Raw genomic sequence first — 21,800 nt, forward strand, 5'->3', positions numbered from 1 at the left:
AGTCTATTTTTAATATTACAAACTAAAATTGTACCGTTTTTTTGCTGTACTTTGGATCAATTTTCAGTCTGAAAATAAATTTATCCTCAAATGTTTAAAAAAAAAAAAAACCATTTTGACTGGTAATGTAGGCAGATCAATATGTCCTGAGACTGAAATATTTTCAGTCTGAAAATAAATTTATCCTCAAATGTTTAAAAATAGACTCACTAATAGTTCTTTAAAAAAAGTTTTACACAAAGAAATGAATAGTGCTTTAAGATTTTTTTTAAATGATCATGACATACATGAAATGAATTTTCCAGTTATATCAGCAGCTTAATAAAATGTATTTTTACATGGAGCCGGTCGCCTCATGCTGCTGTTTTGACAACATGACCAACTGAATACTGCTCACCGCATTTCTGTTACCGGTGTTTTGACCATTTCCTTGAGATAATACAGTTTAGATACAGTAATTAACATTGTAAATCTAACACAATTTTTCTATATTTTAATTGTAAAAAAATAATAATGTACATGAGTAATACTATACTTTGTGTATTTTACTAGTGTAACACACAAAAAAAATGACCAGGTGCACCTTCAAAGCCCTTTTCAGGGTAAAATGCATGATTCAAATGTAAAGCTAAAAACACACACAAGCGAACAATAACCAAAAAACGAATTCTTATAAAAATACATTGTTTAGTTGCATTCTATCAAATCGTAATTCAAGAGTCAGCCTCAGACTTCAAATCAAACTCAAACAAATGTTGAAGTGTGCTCAAAAATGAGAGAGAAAAAGGCTCTGTAACTGAAGTTGGTGAACACATCAATTTGGTGACTGCTGCCCCCTACTGTCATAACCTGAAAGACGAATATTGGGTAAAGGTTACGATCATTCCATTCACAAGTCTTTACTTTCCACACAAATAACCAGTGAAGATGAATATATTTATATATATGCACTGACCCTATGTTCAGTGTTCTTGAGATTGAGAGCCAGTGTGTTGAGTGAGGAAGGAGTGCAGGGAATCTGAGCTTTCACTGTCCCTCCATGTAAACAGTGGGACACGTATGGTACCCTCACCTACTGACATTGATCTAAACACAACCACAGCACATAATATACTATGTGTTTATAAAATGGAAATATTATGTATATATTTTTTTGATCTATATAACCTAGTGCTTTTTCAGTCAACTAGTTCCTTCTCACCAGGTCCGGGTGAAAGGACAGCTTCCTTTGACAGATAAACAAACGGGCGCAACGGGAAGACAGAGGTGGGGGACATGGAACGGAGGTGCCATAATAGAAGCGATGGGCCTCCACCACAGAAGCTGGAGATGAAATAGATAGCATTTTATAACAATAGGGGCCTTATGCCATTCTATCTTCACATACATAGAGGGGTCATTTCCAGAGGAGCAGTACAGCGGTGGTACAAGCATGCAGATATTAACTGAGGTATTTAAAAACAAGCATGTCAATGCATATGCAGAAAAATGAAGCGAAATCAGACACGAGATAAACAAGAACAAATAAAGACAATAGCTTCACTGTCCCTGCCAACCAATCACAAGTCATCTTACCATCCATCAGAGTCCGTAGCAAGACAGCTACGCGACAAACTGGGGTGGGGGCGCATCTGAACCCACCCATTCAGAGCAAAGTTTGAAAGCGGAGAGTGGGATTTCGGTGCTGTTCTTTTTTTTTTCTACAGGCATGATTGCATTGGGTTTTAGCTATTTGTTTTATTCTTCATCACAAGTAGAGGAGATGTTGTTTTACCTCGTATTTGAAAAACTGTTCAATACAGTGAACTGGGCGGTTTGTCCGTGAGTTCTGGGTGGAGTAGGAAGTGTATACTTTTATTAAATAATGTTTCTCTATTCCTGGTTTTAATCTTCATCAAAGAAGAGTAAGGGAAATAGAAACTGCGCAGTGTTATACACTGACACCCATATCCTCACGGCACACCTCCCCCTCCATCATCTCCCTCTCCAGAGAGTGAGTCCCCTCTTTTCCCTTTCTTTAAAGCACAGGCAGTGGATTGTAGTCAGTGTGGCCCTTCAGTACAGACTGCAGGACAAAACAAGGGGGAGAAACATTTAGAGGATCCTACTGTGTTGTAATTTATTCATTTAAAAAGCTGAATATGCAGCCCATTAGGGGCCAAGACATTAAACAATCAACAACAATAAATGCTGTTTCTTTTTAACCCGTGTTTATTCATCAAAGAATCCTGAAAAAGTATCGGAGTTTCCAAAAAAAAAAAAAAAAAAAAAGTTTGGCAGCACAACTGTTGCCAACATTGATAATAAATTAGCAAGCACCTGCATATTAGAATGATTTCTGAAGGATCATGTGACACTTTATACTGGCGTAATGGCTGATGGAATTCAGCTTTGCATCACAGAAAATAAATTATATTTTAAAGGATATTAAAACAGAAACCAATATTTGATATTGTAATAACATTTGCAAGATTACTGTTTTTTTTTTCTGTATTTTTGGATCAAATAAATGCAGTCTTGAGCATAAAGACTTCTTTAAAAAAACACATCACAAGTCTTACTAATCCCAAACTTTTGACCGGTAGTGTTCATATTTTATTTTATTTTATTTTTTTTCTCCCAATTTATTTTTCAGTGCTGTAAACAGCATTTGCACAAACTAGTGACCATTTTTTTGTGACATTTGCCCTCTCAAAAACAAAAGCACTGTAAGTGTACCTCAAATCGTTTGTTTGGCTAACTTTCCTGTTTGTTGTTGTTTTTTATTTACAGAGCTAGAAAAATCCTTAGATACTAATAAACAAAAATGTTTAATTCTTTAAAATTCTTTAAAAATGTCTGCTTGCAAAGTCAAGTATGGGGTGTTGTCCTGCAGTTACAATTTCTATAGTTGGAGGAACATGTCAAATCATTTGTTTTGTTAGATATTTATTTTATTATATTTCATTTTTTTTGGACAACAAGCACCCTTGATATCATTTAAGCAGATGTCCAAGAAAAAAATCATAGCCTGTGCTTCAAAAAATGCTCCTGGAGGTACAAAGGTGTAGCTAACTAACCTTAAAGATGCCAGTCCCTCCATGTCCATGATGTGAATGTTATTGTCACCTCCTCCAACTATCAAAGCTGTTGGTCCTGAGAGAAAATAGACAAAAAAAATGGAGCATTAAATCAATAAACTATTTAGTACTTAGAGCATACACAAAATAACATAATTAAACTTCAGGAAATTAAGCAAAAGTAACCTAATGTTGTGTTTAAACAAATCAAATTTTTATAAAAAACATTTTAATACACGTACAACAAAATATGATTACTTAAGGAAGAGCATGTATTAGGAATAACCAACAAAAATAGATGAAGTACAAACCTTTGGGTTAATGATTCATGGCATTGATCTCTGGTATTTCAAGACTAGTCCTGTTATGGAATGAGGCATTGCACAAACATTTGACATCCCATTCAGGTAGTTCCCACAGTATAAGAAAAACTCATAGAACCGAACTATCACTATCTTGAGTGTCTGCAGTTCAACGTGAATCAGAATGATATAATCAGTTCTCTCACTCATAACTGGGTTTTCCTTGTCCATGCAGCTTTGGTGCTCTATGGAGACAAAAGATATCAAATGCGCTGAGCAAATTTTTTGTTGTTTTTACAGGATCCTATATGTACAAAGCACAACAATGAAAAGAAATATAACATTTTCCCTCAAACCCCAAAAAGAAACAATACACATACATTTACTGAACAAACAACGGACCTATCACTTTTTTGATGAGCTCTGCCCACTCCAGGCACATGATCTCTCCGTCCAGCACTCAGCAGATGAGTGTCCGTGGACAGAAGAGAGAACACCGACCATCATGAGCTGAAACAAGTAAAAAGACCTTGCACTTGTCATTCGTTTTGCACACTGGAAACTGTAATGTTTGCGAGTGGGACAATCAAGGACTGTTCAAAGGTAACACTGATCTGTGAGGAATTCATCTGAGTCTAACCAGTGGAAGTTAAGGATGGGCTTCCTTCTCTGTGCTCCCACTCTGATGCATCTGGACCAGTGCTTGCTGGAAAGACTGTGAAGAACGAGAAACCGTTCAACATCAACACGGCACTAGATACAGACAGAAGATGCTTCCACATACACGAACATTATGAGACCTGCTCTGGCCAACAACGCCACCCTCTGGAGCTGCTGTTATAGCTGCAGGATAAAATCTCTCTTCGCATTACCTGAACAGACGCGAATCTCATCGGTAGTTGTTCCCCGCTGCCAGGAAGCGCACCGAAGGAGAGAAGAGAAAACTCTTGCGAGACCACGGACATGTGTGCAGCAGCTTGGTAGAGAGACCAGCGTGTCCCATGAGACGGACAGGGGGACAGGTATTCACAGAAGAGTCACTTTTATCGGTCCATTAAATACAGTTATTGGCCTATAAAAATGTGTCTGAAGCCTTTTGTTCGAAACACCAACCGCGAAACTTAGTGGGTAAACGTTACACTGCGATTAACGATGTTTTCCTATATGTTTTCTGGTGAGTTGACAAAAATTCCGGCTTTGCGGTAACTTGCATGAGATCCTATTTTATTACTCACTGCTGAACTGGACCCCCATGTGAATGGAGTTTTTATTAACTACTACTGTTATTTTAATAAATCTTTCGGCCATTTCCCATACAAAACTTTTCCTTCGTTTTCTTTTTTTTTCGTGCTGCTGTTGTTCGTTTCGGCTTTTTCCGTTTTTTTGTCCGTGTGCTTTGCTTGCTTGCTTGCTGTGTTCAAATTCAAAAACGAACACAACAAATCAGCGCGTCGCTTAAATATTACCCAATAATACAGACTTCTACAAGACTTACTGTTCGCACGAGACGTTTATCGCTCGACCTTTTTTTAAACTCTTCTTTGTTACTACCTTGTCCTGCTACGTAAACAAAACCTTACTCTTCTTATTCGCGTGACGGTCTTAACTATCGTTCTCGGTCCCTCCGGTCGCATTCTATACAGAGACTCGATTTATCGCCCGCTACAACATGTAACAAGTCTTTACCCGCGCAAATTACCTTGGTTTTTTTATTATTATACAGAGTCTATCATGGTTAATTACTCTTGGTGTTACGGTTGTTAAATCCAAAACATGGATATTGCAAAATATTATATTAATCAATCTTTTTTCAAAATAATTATTCTTTTTGATGAAAGGTGGTGGTTAATGTCCCATTGCACACAACAATTATTATATCTATTTTCCCCCCGATCCATAGTATTTTGGGTGGGAACCTGCTTTACCCCATAGTGTTTAGCACATTGTTGTTGAGAGAGAGATTGTTCTTGTATATTAATTATATATATAGATCATATAAGATTATATATAGAGATGATAGAGAGCGAGAGAGAGAGAGAGAGAGAGAGGAGAGCTTTGAATTAATTTATTCAATTGTGAAATTTCCCATGTTAATTATTTCATAACAAAATAATCCAATCCCTCATTAAACACAAGTTCAAACCTTCACACGCAAGCACTGGTAAAAATAAGCAAATAGGGAGCCAAAACAAAAAAAAAAAAAACCCGTCCCTACTGTCTGACTAAACAACCCGTCCCTTACTTTTTATATTAATCTTTCACATCAACTTCAATTATCAGTTCATCTCAACAAAATATCCTGACTTCATCATCTTTATAAATAATTGTATATTGTTTATCTTCTCTTGATATATGACATCAAACCACGCGATGCTAAGGGGTCCGAACCAAAAAAAGAACCACACCTGTACCCCCATTCCTATCTTATAAACCCAATAAGAAAATGCATATGTATTTTGATGTAACTTTACACTTCAGTTCAGACCAGAAAGATTCTAACTTAAACCTTTTCGAAATTCTACTGCCAATTTGATTATGCATAATTTTCTTTTTGTTTTTTTTGTTTTCAATTCTTTTTTTTTTTTTTTTTTTATTTTTCTAAGTCTTTTTTCCACAATAAAACAAAAAGGAACAGACCGGTCTTGTCCACATATGTCAGCACGCATTATTCAGATTCTTAATTCTGGGTAGTCCATTTCTAGGAGAGCCCCAAATTACAGATGTTCATTCTACATTCAGAACAAAGTTGTAGCAGACAGTAAATACCACAGGATCACAAAAAACACGTGTGATTTTGTTTGTGTGTGTGTGGGCTGTGTGTGTGTGTGTGGTGTGTACATACAAATAGCATCCGCGCATCTGTTGGCATCAGAAAACAACAGGTTGTCGAGATAATTCCGGTCTCTCAGCGTGGCCGTCGTCCTTTAAACATTAATTACACCATAATAAAAGTCCAAGGTTATACAATCCTTCCCTTTTTGGGACGAGTTACAAAGAAGCCAGGTTTTGAGGACCTTCCCTTCTTATGGTGAAATATCACCATTAAAACTAATCACATTTCCAGTATATCCGTGTGATACTGGATGATTCAGGTCGGAGGGTCAAGATAAGAGAGTCCAGAATAAACAAAAAAAGGCTCAACTTATTTCACTCGTCGACTGTCTGGCGAATCTGCTTCTCGACTTCCTGCTTGCAGTGCTGGTGGAAACCAGAGATGAAGATCAATATCAGCAAGAGTAGTGGGTTGAAAATTACAGTAATAATATGTAGATCTGTTCAGAACTGACCGTCGTGAGGGTGGAGAATGTGCAGGTCTTCGCTGCCTTGCTGTGGCGGAGAGTAACTGAGGGACCGGAGAGTCTCTCAGTGAGTCTGCTGGCACTCTCTTGGGCCGTGGAGGGACTGCAGAGTTCAAAGGAAATCATTCAGACAGTGTTTTAGTGTACAGCAGTGAAATGGGATGCAATTCATGTGAACAATTTATCTACTGCGACTTATTTCAGTTTGATAAGGGATACTGCATGGGGAAAGACCATATTCATAACCTATTTTTATCATCTAGCATTAAATTATTGTTAACTTTTGACAGAAGTTTAAAAAAAGCTAAATTTCCTATAATGTTTTTTAACTTGTTCATTATTCACAGAAGTTTTTTTTATGATCAACTGTCACTTAAAATGTGTTTTTTTTTTTTTTTAGAGATCTAAGCGTCCTGTGGCTGTTTAAAGGGCTGGACAATTTGACCAAAACCTTGTAATTATATCAAAAAGACTATAAAAAAAAAAGAAGAATTACATTTTTTTTACTACTAAATAATAAAAAAAAACAGGAAATATTACCATTGTAAATTAACTGTAAAATAACCATTGTAAATTAACTGGGATTTTTTTTTGGTGGAAAAGTGCAGAGAGCACTTAAAGCTTCTCGTTTGTTGACAACAAGCAGTTCATAAGCGCTCCTCTTAAAAGAGTTTGGGAAGATGGTTCATGTGTTCCCAAAAAAACATTACAAGTGACCCAGATTCAGAGTAGATGCAGAAAGGAATGTGTGTGTAAACAAGACACTCTGAGATGGGTGAAATCACTGGATTCAGACGAGCTGCTTTTGTGTAAAGAACACTTTGAAACACACAATGCATATTTATTTTTAAATTAAGTCACAGCCAATGTAATTTGGCATATGGCATTTTCAGTTATTTCAATAATTCAGTAACCTAAAACTGAAAATGTAAGATTGTTGGTTCATGCATGCAAACCTGGAGGTCAATTTTGAATTTGAATTAAATGCAGTGGAAAATTCTACATTTCTTTAGCAGAGGAGCGAAAAAAAAAAAAAAAAGAAGGAAAATATTCTACCTTTTTGTCTTATCTTCTTGTTCACTTTCTGACGAGGATGATGATGACGAAGAAGCTCGGCTTTTGGCCTTCTTGCTTGCTTCTTTAGTTGTACTTGCTTTAACACTCCTGGAAAAATAAACATTGAAACGAAGGGTACCATTTATATACACATTTAACTGAATAAATGCAGAATGATTTGGCACTTACCCTTTGGCTTTCTCTGTCTCAGAGTCTGAGCTGTCGGATGAGGAGGATGATGAGGATGAAGATGATGATGAGGAAGAGGGCGACGATGAGGGAAGATGAAGAAGAGCTTGAGCTGCTTTCTCTTCTGCTGTTAGCCAGAGGTCTCCTCCTCTCTGGTTTCCCATTCACGGCAGTCTTTCCTCTCACTGGCGGTCCGTGGTGCCGCTCAAGGACAGATGATGGGGACTGGCCTCTTGATCAGGTCACCAGGTGGATCCCTGCTGCATGACTGGTTGGTCATTGGTGATCTAGGAGCGGACAGGTGGTTCACGCGAGCGGGGAAGCGAATGATCACGATTAGGTTGGAATGGAGGCGGGTGTCTTTAGGAGGAGAAGGCGCCGGATGTTTCGAGTTCTTTTCTGGTTGCTTTACATCACTTTCCCTTGATCTGTCTTTCTCTGCATCTGTAGACTTCACACCCTTCATCTGTCTTTGAGGGGAGAGGCCCGAGGCTGAAGAGGACGAACTGGAGGAAGAGGATGATGATGAAGAAGCCGGCGTGGAGGAGTGGGATCTTTGGGTGGCGCCCTCGTTCTTTGTTCTCGCTCTCGTTCTCTTTCTTTCTCCTGTTCCACGCGCTGTCTCTCTAGAAAAGCCTCGATTCCTCCTCCTCTCCTGCTCTCTCTCCTTTCTCTTTCTCTTGACAGTGAGCGACTTCTCGCTTGGCAGTACAGGAGAGGGTGAAGCGCCTGAGAAACCTGGGTGCGGGAGAAAATCTTTTTGTAATGATAACAGCAATTACAGAATTTTTATTCTAAACTTTTTTTAATTTCACACGCTATTTACAGAATGAACCGTAAGCTTTTTTTTTTTTTAACATACATTTTCAATGGAGGAACAGAAAGCTCTCAGACTAAATCTAAAATATCTTAAACTGTTTTCCAAAGATGAACGGAGGTCTTACGGGTTTGGAACAACATGAGGGTGAGTCATTAATGACATAATTTTCATTTTTGGCTGAACTAACCCTTTAATGGTTTCAAAAAAAAATAAATAAATAAATAAATAAGCAGCACAATGGTTTAAGATTAATAATAATAAATGTTTCTTAAGCATCAAACCAGCATATTAGAATGATTTCTATAGGATCATGTGATCCTTGAAATGGGTTTTAATCAAATAAATGCAGTCTTGGTAGTCACTGAATTAATAGAGATGTGTGTGTGTGTGTGTGTATGTGTATGTGTATATATATATATATATATATATATATATATATATATATATATAACTATATATATATTTGAAATCACTTAAGCATGTCACTGGAAAGACACTTGAAAACCCATATTGGTGTATGTATCATAAATATATACAGTAGTCAACATTTGAAGTGGATCAAAATAAGTTCCTCAAACTTTGATGAAAGGTTTTGATTCACTTCGACTAGTGTATATTGTGGCAAAGTCTCCAAGAACCTGCAAAGCTAAAGTACTGTTAAAAGTTTTAGGCTCTTGTAAAAATACTGTAAAATGAGGATGCTGTCAAAAATAATGTCATAAATAGATTTTCTTTATCAATTAACTTCTATTATCTAAATTATCTCAATTCTCAGCCCAATACACACAGGACATCAAACCAACCACACCCACCGCTAAAACTCTTCTGCTTCTGTCCCCTCACTGAGGCAGAAGTATCAAAACTTCTCTTCTCAGGCCACCTTACAACATGCCCTCTAGACCCAATCCCCTCACACCTCCTCCAAGCAATCTCTCCCACACTTTTACCAGCACTCACACACTTTATCAACACGTCTCTCCTCACAGGCACATTCTCCACTGCAGCTACAGACTGGTCCCTCTCATTCCATTCATAGCAAAGCCCACATTAAACACTTCACTTACAGATAGCTACAGACCTGTCTCTCTCCTTCCATTCATAGCGAAAACCCTCAAAAGAGCTGTTTTCAACCAGATGTCATTGTTTCTCTCACAGAACAACAAACTGGATGCTAACCAGTCTGGTTTCAGGAGTGGCCATTCAACTGAGACTGTGCTACTGTCAGTCACGGAAACCATGCAGATTGCAAAAGCTGATTCCAAATCATCAGTTCTTATTCTGCTGGATCGATCTGCTGCTTTTGACACTGTCAATCATCAGATCCTCCTGTCTGCCTCATCACTGGGCATCACAGGGATTCCACTTCGGTGGTTTGAATCCTATCTTACTGTAGTAAGAAGGTCTTTCAGAGGCGTGCTTGGGGAGAGGAGAGGTATCCAAAGCACATCAACTTGTCACTAGGGGTTCCCTAGGGACCCAGTTCTTGGACCCTCCTCTTTCTCCATATACACAACATCACTGGGTCCCATCATACAGGCACATGGCTTCTCCTACCATTGCTATGCTGATGATACACAGCTCTATCTTTCATTTTTCAACCAGATGGATCCAACAGTAGCTGCAAAGGATCTTCAGGGCTGGCCTGGCGGAAATCTCCTCCCAGCATGATGAAACGAAAACAAAGAACATCAACGTGGCTCAACTGGCAAGACATCTGAGTTTTGTCTTCCGCCACCCAACTCTACGGTATGATTTTCATCCAGCTTAGGGTTTTTCTCAAATTAACCCCATCAATTCAGTCAGAAATCGTGTAAACCTTTGATGACCAGCTGACCATTCAAGACCACCACATTGAAAATTTATTACTGCGGATTCTCGTGCCAGCGTCTTGCATCTGCCACACAACATCAGAAAGAATCAGGCCATTTTCCTCCACAGCGGATGATGTGCAACAACCTTTCATTGGTCCAGGCCCTTGTTCATTTCTAGGCTGGACTACGCTGCAATGCTCTTCTGGTCTGGACACTTCAAATCAAGCACAATCAAACATCTACAATGATTCCAGAATGCAGTGGCACGGACTGATCTTCAAACGCAGCCCAAAAAAAAAAAAGCCCATGTTAACACCTCTCGTTATCTCCGTGCACTGGCATTAATCCGCGTTGTGGCTCGCGATCAGGTTCAAGACATTGACTCTACATCCCCCTCTAGAAGTCTGAGATCCGCAATGAGTGAGCGACGCATCATGGTACCATCACAGAGAGGCTCAAAATCACTTTCCAGAACATTCTCCTTCACCATTTCCTGGCTGGTGGAATGATCTTCCCCGGATCTTCCCCTATACCGGAATGTGGAATCCCTGACAATTTTCAAAACGACAGCTGGAAAACTCATCTCTTCCGAAGATGCTACTTGGTTTGTCATCATCCATCAAAAAAATAAAAATAAAAATTGTCCTCTCCTCTTTTTTGATTCCTTCTTCTGTCTCAGCTTCGTAACTTAGTTGTAATAGCTTTGTAATTATGTCTAAAACTTGGTATTTACAAGCACGTCCCTGTGTCATGTTTGCCTCTTTAAGAAGGCACAGCTTTATTGTATCCCCCAATTGTAAGTCGCTTTGGATAAAGTTGGTGTCTGCAAAATGACAATGTAAATTAAATCAACATTGTTTGTGAGCATAACTCTGCGTGGTTTTTAAAGCAGCTTTTGCCCTAGATGCACTTGCAACTAGTTCCGAAACGTCAGAACTACCCAGAATCGATAGCGCTTTGACAAGGTAAGACGATTTCTTTGAAGATATTGCCACCAGTTCTTGTGGATCGAGTCGGTCCTCAGTTTGTTCTGTTACTTAATGTAATCTCAGACAGACTGAGTGATCAGTATCAGATCTCTGTGTGGAGGCACTGGCTGTTGGTCAGACTCCTTGTGAGTAAATAAATAAGTAAAAAAAAATAAAAAATAACCACAGATTGTCTAACTGTAAAATACTTTTAAGGTTGAGTTTGGCTTTCCAAAAAAACTGTGGTTCTCTGACTAACCTGTAAAGAGGACTTGGCTCTCGGGGGCGTTCCTAGATCTGCCTGCTCCTTGTTCTCCCTCATTCTGGCAACGTTCCTCCGGTCGTCTGTCCATTGGCCTTGCCGCTAAATCTGTCTCTCCTCTCGCCATATGAGGCGCTCCCGGCTGCGGTCCCTTAGGAAAAGGGGATGAGTTTCGTGAAGGCGATGGTCCTCCCTTCGCTCCTCGTCTGGGGCTGGGAAGGGAGCGCGGAGCATTTGGGGTCCCTGGTAAGTGTGCGTGTTTGGAGTACGTTTCGGTGAGGTCGATAAGCCCGTCTGTTTGACCTGTGGGCACGTCATTTCCTTCCCTTCCCCCTCGGAGACAAACGTGACGCAATCTTTCTTTCGGTCCGTTGGTCGGATCTCTTCCTCTGGCCAGGAGAGGGAGGGTGAAGACTCTCGGTCCCAGCTCTGATGGGGTGTATCGCTCGCCTCCCTTGATCTCTGCTCTGAGATTTTGGTTTCTTCTGGAGGCGTGTACTGGTCCCCACTTGGGGCTCCTTCTGTCCCGGCCTCTTCGGGGACGGTGGAGGGAGTGGGAGTGAACTCCCCCAGCGGGGAGTGTACCACATCTCTTTCCACGTTCCCGGTCTTTGGCTCCTGTGGATAGGAGACTATGAGTGGCAGGTCTTCGCTCTCTCTACTTATCAAGCAAGTCATAACCTTTTTCTCTGGGAATTCAGGAGGTGATCTCTGTCTTTGTGTTGGAGGAGTACAATCGTTCTCTTGGCCTTCCATCACTCTCTGCATTTCTTCCTCTGTTCTCCTTCTCTCACTCTTTCTCTCGGCGTGCAATAGGCCCCTGAGCTATGACAGCAGTAGAACTGACATACCAGCAGCACTGCTGTCTTTTGACACTTTTCTTTTGTCTTCTTTTCATCGTCGAGGATGAAGATTATGAAGAGGAGGAGGAGTGAGGATGAAGATGACGAAGAGGTAGCTGTCACTGTCACTTTCCCCGCTGCTGCTGCTGGCAACTCCTACTACTACTGACTGCTCTGCAGCTTTTTATTGGTCTTTCAATCCCGGCCTTTTCTTTTGCATCTGTTTGTCCTTCTTCTGGTCGTGAGGACCTCCAGTGTTTCTTGGCCACCGTCTTTGCTCCATACACACTTCCTCTGGCACCTCGTCTGTCCTTAAGGATGTCCCGCTAGATGAGGATTTACTGTCTCTGGATCGAGACCACTTTTCTTCTTCTGGTGTCGGTTTCTCTCTTTTCCTCTGGTCACACTCCTCTGGGCTTTTCTCCAAAGCTTCTTCTTCATCTCCTCCTCCCGTATTCTGTCCTTCTCCTCGCTGTTCTTCCTCGTTCTTTCTCTAGTTCATGATTTCCTTCTTTTTGCTTCCGTTGGCATAAGGTGAACGCTTAGCAGAAGACATGGAGTCACTAGATCGGTTTCTGTCTCTCGCTCCTTCCCTTTTCACTCTCCCGTCCCTCGGTTCATCTGTTTTAGTAGATGGGATTGTATCTCTATCGCTATTCATCGGTCTGTGTCTTCTCGCCCTGTCCCCATCGCCTCTCCTTCTCCCTGTCCCTGGGGGAAACAGCTCTCTCTTTCTCTCCACTTGTGTCCTCTTCTGTTCTATCTTTACGTGGAGGAGGGGACGGGGACAGAGGACGAGTCATGTCTTCTTTGACCTTTGTTCTTTCTCTCATTGTCCCTTCTCTCATTGTCCCCGGAGGCGGTTCTTGTCTCTCTGCTGCTTAGTGAGACGGAGAGCGAGACAGAGAGTTGTTCTCTTTTCCGCGGCGAGGGTTTCTCTTTTCTCTTCGCTCTGTTGTCGCTGCTGCTTGCGTGGAGGAGATTGGTGAATGAGGAGTCCTGTGTCGTTCTTCTCTGAGGTTTTTCTTGCACTTGTTCTCTCTCTCGCGTTGTCGGCCTTTGTCTCTTATACTGGCTCAGGTGTTCTTGAGCGTCTAGGTACCTCTAAAAATGGGGAAGACAACACATGAGGGAGGTGCAAAAACTACTTTTAAAATCACCTAGTCAGAGGGTTGCTTGAACAACTGCTCAACTAATCTAGTTCAAGGAAAGGCTGTATAACTCGGCCAAGCCATCAAGTGTTTTACAAAGACAATTCTTGCATTCAATGTAGAGGTCTTGAGGTGCATTTTTTAGAATATGCGACTATTTTTATCTTGACATACTATATTAAAACTCAATGCTTTTGTGGCAATGCAATCAAAAAAAAAAAAACACAAGCAACACAGGGAGATGCAACAAAAGGCCAATGACCATCTGAATGTGTTCAGCTGTAATTAATGGTGGTTATTGTTTAGAATAGGAAATACATACTAATAATAGGGCTGCACCAGAATATTCGATTATTCAAAATATTCGTTCGGTGGGTTGGCATTTTCGATTTTCATTTTGAGATTCGAATAATCTTTTTTTTGTTTTTGAGCACCTGGCATCCCCCAATAAAACAGTCTCATGCGCGCTTGAATATAGCGTTTTTCTTTTCTTCTCTCCGAACGGTTTCTAAGGACTGTCAGGTATGGTTACAGTTGTATTTCCACATGAGCCTGTGTTACTGGCGCGGTATCAACGGTTTACAAACTGTTCTCCTTTCTGGCCCCGGGAATTCTAGGCTCCGGTTAGACAGCCAGTGCTTAATGTTCGAGGAGGGGGTGCCCTGACTCCGCCACTCTGTTGCCTGGCTACCAGTTTCTCCAAACAGCCAAGTAACAGCTAAGCTAACGTTCAAAATAAAAAAAAATGTCTTGAGAGCAGTTTGGGTCTATGGTGAAAACATTTGCGCTTATTGATATTATACCCGTCGTCGCCTTCGGGTTTATTTTATTTTTCACGTAGGAGTTGTCTTTTTTCTGTTAATTGAACAGTAGTAAATATTCAAATTTAAAAAAAAGGAGTCACCCCAAACAGAAAGTATCTGATCATCGTCCATGTCGCTGTTATATTACACTTTTGTTACCAGGGAAGGACTGACGCAATTTGTCTTGCATTTCAATGAGCGTCTATTATAAGCGCCACAGTGGAAAATGAAACCGTTTATCTGTGCTAACTGGCCCGGATCGGCACGGAATGGAACAGTTAAGCAAAGAGCACCGTTGCGGACCCGATAGTAGAAAAGCTGATTATGAATCGCCCATGAGTGGAACGTCATGATTCAGTTCATCTGGAAGAGAGAAGACAAAAATGCAGAAGACCCTCAGCTGTGTGGGAGCACTTTTAATTGAATGAGGACAAGACAAAGGCAGTGTGCCAGATATGCAATTTGAAACTGACCTACCACAACAGCACATGAAGTTTGAAAAATCACCTAATTTCTGTAAGTAGTACGCCTATAGTATATTGTTGGTGTAAAAAAAAAAAAAAAAAAAGAGCTGCATTTATCAGCCATGTTAATCAGTAATTTACACATGATAAAAACGAGCACTTAATTTGTTTGGAAAATACTTGCAATTTATGGCAGTCATAGAGTCAAAAGACAAAAAAAAAAAAAAAAAATAAGAACTAGTAGACCAGCCTAATAAATAATTTGTCCTATATTAAAAAGTATTGCTCCTTAACAGACCTGTGTGTTTCTCGGAAGCATATAAGCCGGCCCTGCCCCGTGTGAGGCCGCGCCGCTTCTGGCTCACGCTGTTCTGTAGTTTATTAAAAGTTTATTTCATTCTGAACGTGTGTCTAGTGTCCATATTGCACCAAAAAAAAATGCGCCACTGCACTCCCTTGGGTCCGCAGCTAAAGCAACCACACACACCCCTGCAGCGTCTTGAAGTGATTGGCATGAACGGTTCTTGCACACAATAAAAATTGCAAAAACAGACTGACACACCAGAGATTCCTGTCTTTATTATAGAGAAGAATATGTTCAGCCCCTATTTGGTTAATTGATTCATATTCAGTGTTGATTACTATCGAAGCTTTGAAGCTGCAAAAGTGGTATTCAGATCAAGGCCCTAAACAAATATTATGGTTTAACTTTAAAAAAAAAAAAATATAATGCATATTAAAAAGGAAAGACCATATACAAGAATGGGAGGAAACAAACCAATTGAATAAATCAGATTAAATAATTACGCATATGCCTCTATGACTTCCAAAGACAACACAATTACCTCTCGGACCTTCCACCCGTTTTGGACTTTCCTCACTACGTCCACGGCCTGCCTTTCTGATCAGTGCTGATCTCCCTTTCCTCCCCTCATCTGGCGAGAATCTGATTTATTCTGTGGTTTCCCTTCTTTGAGGGGATGGGCTGAAACTGGTGAAACACAGACGTCATGCATATATATTTACAATTAACTTTCACTAATTAGGAACTACACCATTTCAAAATGTGAGCAAGCATACAATATTTGATGTATTTTAGAACAATTAAAAATAAAAAACAATTTAATAGGAAAGATACTTGTAGTTTTATAGAGTGGAAAAATGGTTCTTGCAATTGCTATCAGACTATAAAAGAGTAAAAATCTGGAAGGCACTCACTGTTTTATGGGATCACCAATGGTGTGCACATGTAATGGTACCTGTGAGCTGGGCTGGGAGGATTTGCACTCTGCCGTTTTCGGGGGGGGGGGGGCTCATTACTGGGAGGTGGGTGTCTCATTGTCACTCCTTTTTCTTTTGGTTGTTTCTCTGTCATCTGATGAACTGTGGGACAGACACAATTGATAACATTTTAAATTATGTAAACATACTGTTAATCAAAGGTTAACAGAGTTGATGAGGAGGGGGAGAAAACCTACCTCTCTGGTGTCACTTCTTCACTGATTTTCCTCTCTGAAAGCAACAATGTTTTAGTTATGTAAGCAGTTTAAGAAATGATGCAGAATCATTTTAAGTTCTTGCTCATTTCTAATGGCGAAACATTTTTCACACACAAAAATTCATTTTCAAACATGACAAAATCAAATGTATCCAGGTCTAAAATGTTGGTGATTTTGCAATGGATAAAATCATTCAAACTATGGGTCAAACATGACAAAGCTCACAATTATTAAATTAAGGATTTTTCTCAATATGGCAGCTATAGGGTAAAGTGTATGGACAACATGCCTAAAAGCATCTCAGTTAATAGTGATATTATTACCATATGCAAATAATCTGGTTATTAAACCTTTTTCCTCCTGGATAGGTTTATGAAAAATGCAAATGATGTCCACACTGTCCAGCAGTGTGAGATTTGAAGAATCATTTTACATATGTAAAATATCATCCCCAATAAGTTTTTTTTTTTTTTTTTTTTTTTTAAATGGTCACATATTCCAGAGTGACTCAAATAAATAAACGTGAATAAAATCATTTAGGTGTATTGATTTGACCCTAATTTAATACATCTTATCCCAATATGAATTCAACAGAATATTGTAATTTAAGGGCTTTAAATGAAACCTTTCTTTTTCTTCTTTTTGTCCTTTTTCTTCTCTCGTCGAGGAGAAGGTGAAGGGCTCTCAGAGCTATTACAAGAGTGAAAATTGACTCATTAGTATATTATTCTTATAAAACTCACGCTTAAAGTGTTCCAAATTACTTCTCCATTCTCCAGTTTACCTTTCTCTGCTTTCTGTTTTTTCTTTTTCTTCTTTCCGGCTCTTTTTTTCGCTCAGGAGATTGAAATCAGAGTTATCAGACTCAATCATTCTGAAATAAAATGATGAAAGATAGAACAGAGAAGTAAGTCCACAGATAGATACAACACGTCAAAGTCTGTACTTCTGAAAGGTACAGTACGCTTTTGCAGAACATCAAGCCTCTTTTATCTCAAAAGATAAAGGAAAAAAAAAATAAAAAAGTGATTCCTCAGGAAAAGACCCCCTTCAATCTCCCCTACTCCATCTACTCACTGGTCACTACTGTGGACGTGCTTGCTGCTGGACTCTCTCTTTCCAGCCTCTCCTGCTCCCTCTTCTCCTTCTCTCGCTCCTTCGGTCAGGGGTCTCTTCTAGAAAGGAATGAAAGGATGAGCCATCAACGTACTGTCAGAGTCTCTGATACCGAACGCTTCTCTGAGACGGTCATTTTTTTGCTGGTTAGCAGCTGCCAGTGCATGAGTCTGCAGTCACACTGTGAGAAAGAGGCAAAACATGGATGGGAATAAAACTACTAACAGTGCACAGAAAAGGCCATTAAAGCGCCTTTATTTCTGTCTGGATGATCTGAAGTGTACTCACACTGGCCTCTCTGTTGGAGGAGGGGCAGGTTCTCTGTTTTTCTTGGAGGCATCAAGCGGAAGGTGCTGACTTTCTCTTCGATCTCCCTCTGCAGAGTGAGTACCTGTCACACAGGAGGACTTAATATCTGCTCCTGAAGAATGCTTTCCATAACACAAACCCAAGCAAGCCGTAGAGCACAGGAAAAATCACAGTGCATATACACTACAGTTCAAGATTTTTGGGGTCAGTAGGAGTTTTTCAAGGGTTTTGAGAGGAATTCTCTTTATGCTGCCCAAGGCTGCATTTATTGATCAAACATACAGTAAAATAAATGTCATTTATTTTAAAATATTTCACTGATGGCAAGGCTGAATGTTTCATCAGCCATTACTACAGTATTTAGTTTAGAGAAATCATTTTAATATGTTGATTTGATGCTCAAGAAACATTTGTAATTATCATCAATGTTTAAAAACAGCTGCTTAATGTTTTTGTGGAAACCGGGATGCATTCTTTTACTGGACTCTTTGGTGAACAGAAAGTTCAAACAGCTTTTATTTAAAGTAGATATTTTGTATAACATTACAAACATTTTTAATGTCACTTTTAATCAGTTTTAAGTGTCACAGTTGAATAGAAAAAAAGTATTACATTATTTTTTTTAAATCTTACAGTATCCAAACAAAACCCTTACAGTGTGCACCTAGCTTAAATCATTTTTAAATACAAACCAGAAACACAGGGAATTTTTCATATTTTTCTCTCATCTTACCCCCTGCTCCTCCATCATGTCCTGCAGCTCGGCACATTTCCACCTCCAGCTGTCTCTTCCTCTGGTGCTCTAGGATGTCAGCGTTAGGTTGTCTGTTCAGCTGGCTCTCCAGTCTCTCTCTGTCTTTCTCATCCCGCTCTCCTCCGCGCTCGTCCCTGTTCCTCTTCACGCGTACGCTGGACAGGTTCCGCTGAACGTAGCCATTCGTGCCACTGCCTCGCGGCGTGGTCAACCCAATACCGTTATACATCTCTGCTCTGAGAGGCCAGACACAGCATGAGAACTCAAGCACTGAACTGAACAACTTTGCATATCACAACACCTTAAGTGGCCAAAGGTGGGATAAAAGCATTTGATACATAAATAATGTGAATAAATGAGTGCTACTGGGAGACATTATGGCACCTTCTGCATTTGTGGTTAACGGTGAGTTTTAACCACGAAAATAAAAAGCATTATGATTTTGTTCCTTTTTGATTTTTTTTTTTTTTTAAATGTACACTAAAACATGTAAACAGTTAATAGAGAAGGAAGGAAGCTAATTGGAATTAAAACTACAGAACTATTAGTTTCTGTTTGCCAACTCATCACAATGTAACAAAAACAGATTATTTAACAGAATGACAACTTATTGTGCTGACTTCCTTTTTTTTAATCTTGCAAAAATGCCAATCTTGAGTGGATTTATCTTTATTTAGAGACCCTAGCAGAACAGCAAGTTTGTATAAAACAAATAATACCCAACATACACTAAACGGGTAAAAAACTATAAAGAACTTGCTAAGGTCACACAAAACTGTGCCAGGTAACTAACACAATTTTTAACAGAACAAATGTATCAAATTGAAATGTTCTTTCTATGTGCCTAGTGACTGGAAAACGCTTACAATGGCCCGAGATTTTGAACAAAAATTTGAGACCTTTTTTGAAGCGTAGCAAAAATGCAATTACGGGCCTATTTGTCCCCCCCTATTTGTATTGTACTTAATGTCTCAAAAACAGCAGTGAATTTATACAGCCCTAAAATGCCCAGAATGGCAAATTCACAATGTTATTCCAGATCACACCATGACGCAAATTTTGCCAAAACGAATGGCTTTCTAAAGACGTGTACATTAAGTACATCTTTTAATGTGCTGAATCACTAACAAAATCTGTCCAGAAATACAAAAATCTAGCACTTTCTCTGACATGACTGGAAAGAAGAAAAAATTATCACACGAATATGGATCTAAAGCAGTCTTGGGCTGTTTAATAATTAACGTTACAGAGACTGTGTTATACTCAACTGATCAAACATATGTTAAAAATGTAGCATTAAAGGCGAAGTAAACGATCCTAACATCCCATACTATGTCCTGCTGTCTCGGTAGCCCGTTTACTGTACTTTAATAACGTTACAGACACTGTATCGCGCCCACAAGTCTTAAACAGTCTTAAACCAGCAACAGGCCGAGGCCTTCTGTGCTGCTAATGCTTCCTCCACACAACAATCCGCGGATTCTCTTTCATTTTAAGTGTTTATGTAACAACGTTACTCACTAAATACCCTCAGTGTCTACTGGTGTAACAGCATTTGAGTTGTTTCAGCGCGCTAACTTTGTCCTGTGTGCTAGCACGATCCCTGAACAGTACAGCATGCTAACTGCTCGTTGAGCTTCAGTAACGTGAGTGCTACGTATCTTACCTCCGGGATCCCGCTCAGGGAGAGAACAACAGGTAGAACCGTTTACAGGCCAAAGACCGAGCAACTGTGGCACAGCAGGCGAAAACCCAGCGATTTTATATCAAATAATCCTTGTAAAATAAAAACGATGTGCGCAACGTTGCCTAGAATGAACAGGTAACGCTCATTTGGACGTCATCGTGACGAGCCTCGCGATAATGTTCGGGGATTTGACTGTGGACTACATTTCCCACAATTCCATTCACTCGCTTCATCCACGCAAGCGTGTTTGTGCTTCAAAGTGAGTTGTTTTTTAAAGTCTCTTATACTGCATAAGAGACTTTAAACTGGAACTTTTGATCAATTTATTGCATCCCTGTGCTGAATAAAAGTATGATAAAAATAAGAAAAGGGAGTGCATTTATTTTATGATCTCCAAAAATTGTTATTAGTGGGCTACTTTGTGGGGAAAAAAACATACAGTGTGCATCTGGCTGAATTCATTTTGTATGTAAACAACAAACAGAGAATAAGCCTAACGTGTTTTATTTTACTACATTATTTCATAAAATCTAATACAAAGAATAAATACATTTAATCTTTATTTGAAATGATATTTTGTTTCAGAAGAAAATCCAATACTGATTAAAATATTGTTTTTTAGCTTTTAGTCCCCTGTGTGTTAGCTTTGAGACTATCTACTAGTGTACTTATAAACTTATTTATAGTGTGTAGTACAGTGTATGCTATATAGTTTGTAGAAAGGAGGATGTCACAAAAAGATGCCCGAATACACAGTATTCAAGAAACAGACAAACAGTCTCTATATTACACATCTGCTGAGATTCTGAAGTGTGCAACCAGTGGACACTTTCCAATCCAGACGATGGCGGGAATCTGCAATTAAGTAAAAATCAAGTACATTTTCACTAACTTCACAGGCAATATCACAACATTAAAAAACAACACAGTAAATAATACACAAATAATATGAATATTATCAGTAAAATATAAGAACCAAAACCCCAGCCATGATAACTGAATATATAACAGATGACAAAGCACATATCATAGCTGCTACTGCACTCTGGACACAAGTACAATCTTTGTCTCCTCTGGGAATCTCAAGTTGAAAGTTGAAAAGTGATCAACATTTTATATATATATATATATATATATATATATAATATCTATATATATAATATATATATATATATATAATATATATATATATATATTTCTGTAAAATTTTTGATTAAAAAAACAGCAACTATGATTACCAGAAATTCACCATATAAAGGTGATACAATACAAAGCCACAGGATGAAACAGAGTTTTATCGTAAGTGGTCAGTATACTCTTGGTATACAGCCAAAACACCATCATTAACACAAATTACACTAAAATAATGCAATAAATATTAACTATTCAACATAAAATGTATCACAAAA

The 21,800-nt window shown here is 39.2% G+C and overlaps 1 long non-coding RNA gene and 1 pseudogene across 1 annotated transcript; both read right to left on the reverse strand.

Annotated features, from left to right (window-relative positions):
• Positions 1-471: 471 nt before the first annotated feature.
• On the reverse strand, positions 472-1,079 carry LOC122136536. Its single transcript, XR_006154205.1, has 2 exons — positions 956-1,079; positions 472-849 (listed from the first exon to the last, which is right to left on the reverse strand). It is a non-coding gene; the product is annotated as an uncharacterized LOC122136536 (long non-coding RNA).
• A 5,424-nt stretch (positions 1,080-6,503) lies between these two features.
• Positions 6,504-20,403, reverse strand: LOC122136789 (annotated as a pseudogene).
• Positions 20,404-21,800: the final 1,397 nt, after the last annotated feature.

The sequence above is a fragment of the Cyprinus carpio genome, chromosome B3, assembly GCF_018340385.1.
Source record: "Cyprinus carpio isolate SPL01 chromosome B3, ASM1834038v1, whole genome shotgun sequence".
Taxonomy (NCBI): domain Eukaryota; kingdom Metazoa; phylum Chordata; class Actinopteri; order Cypriniformes; family Cyprinidae; genus Cyprinus; species Cyprinus carpio.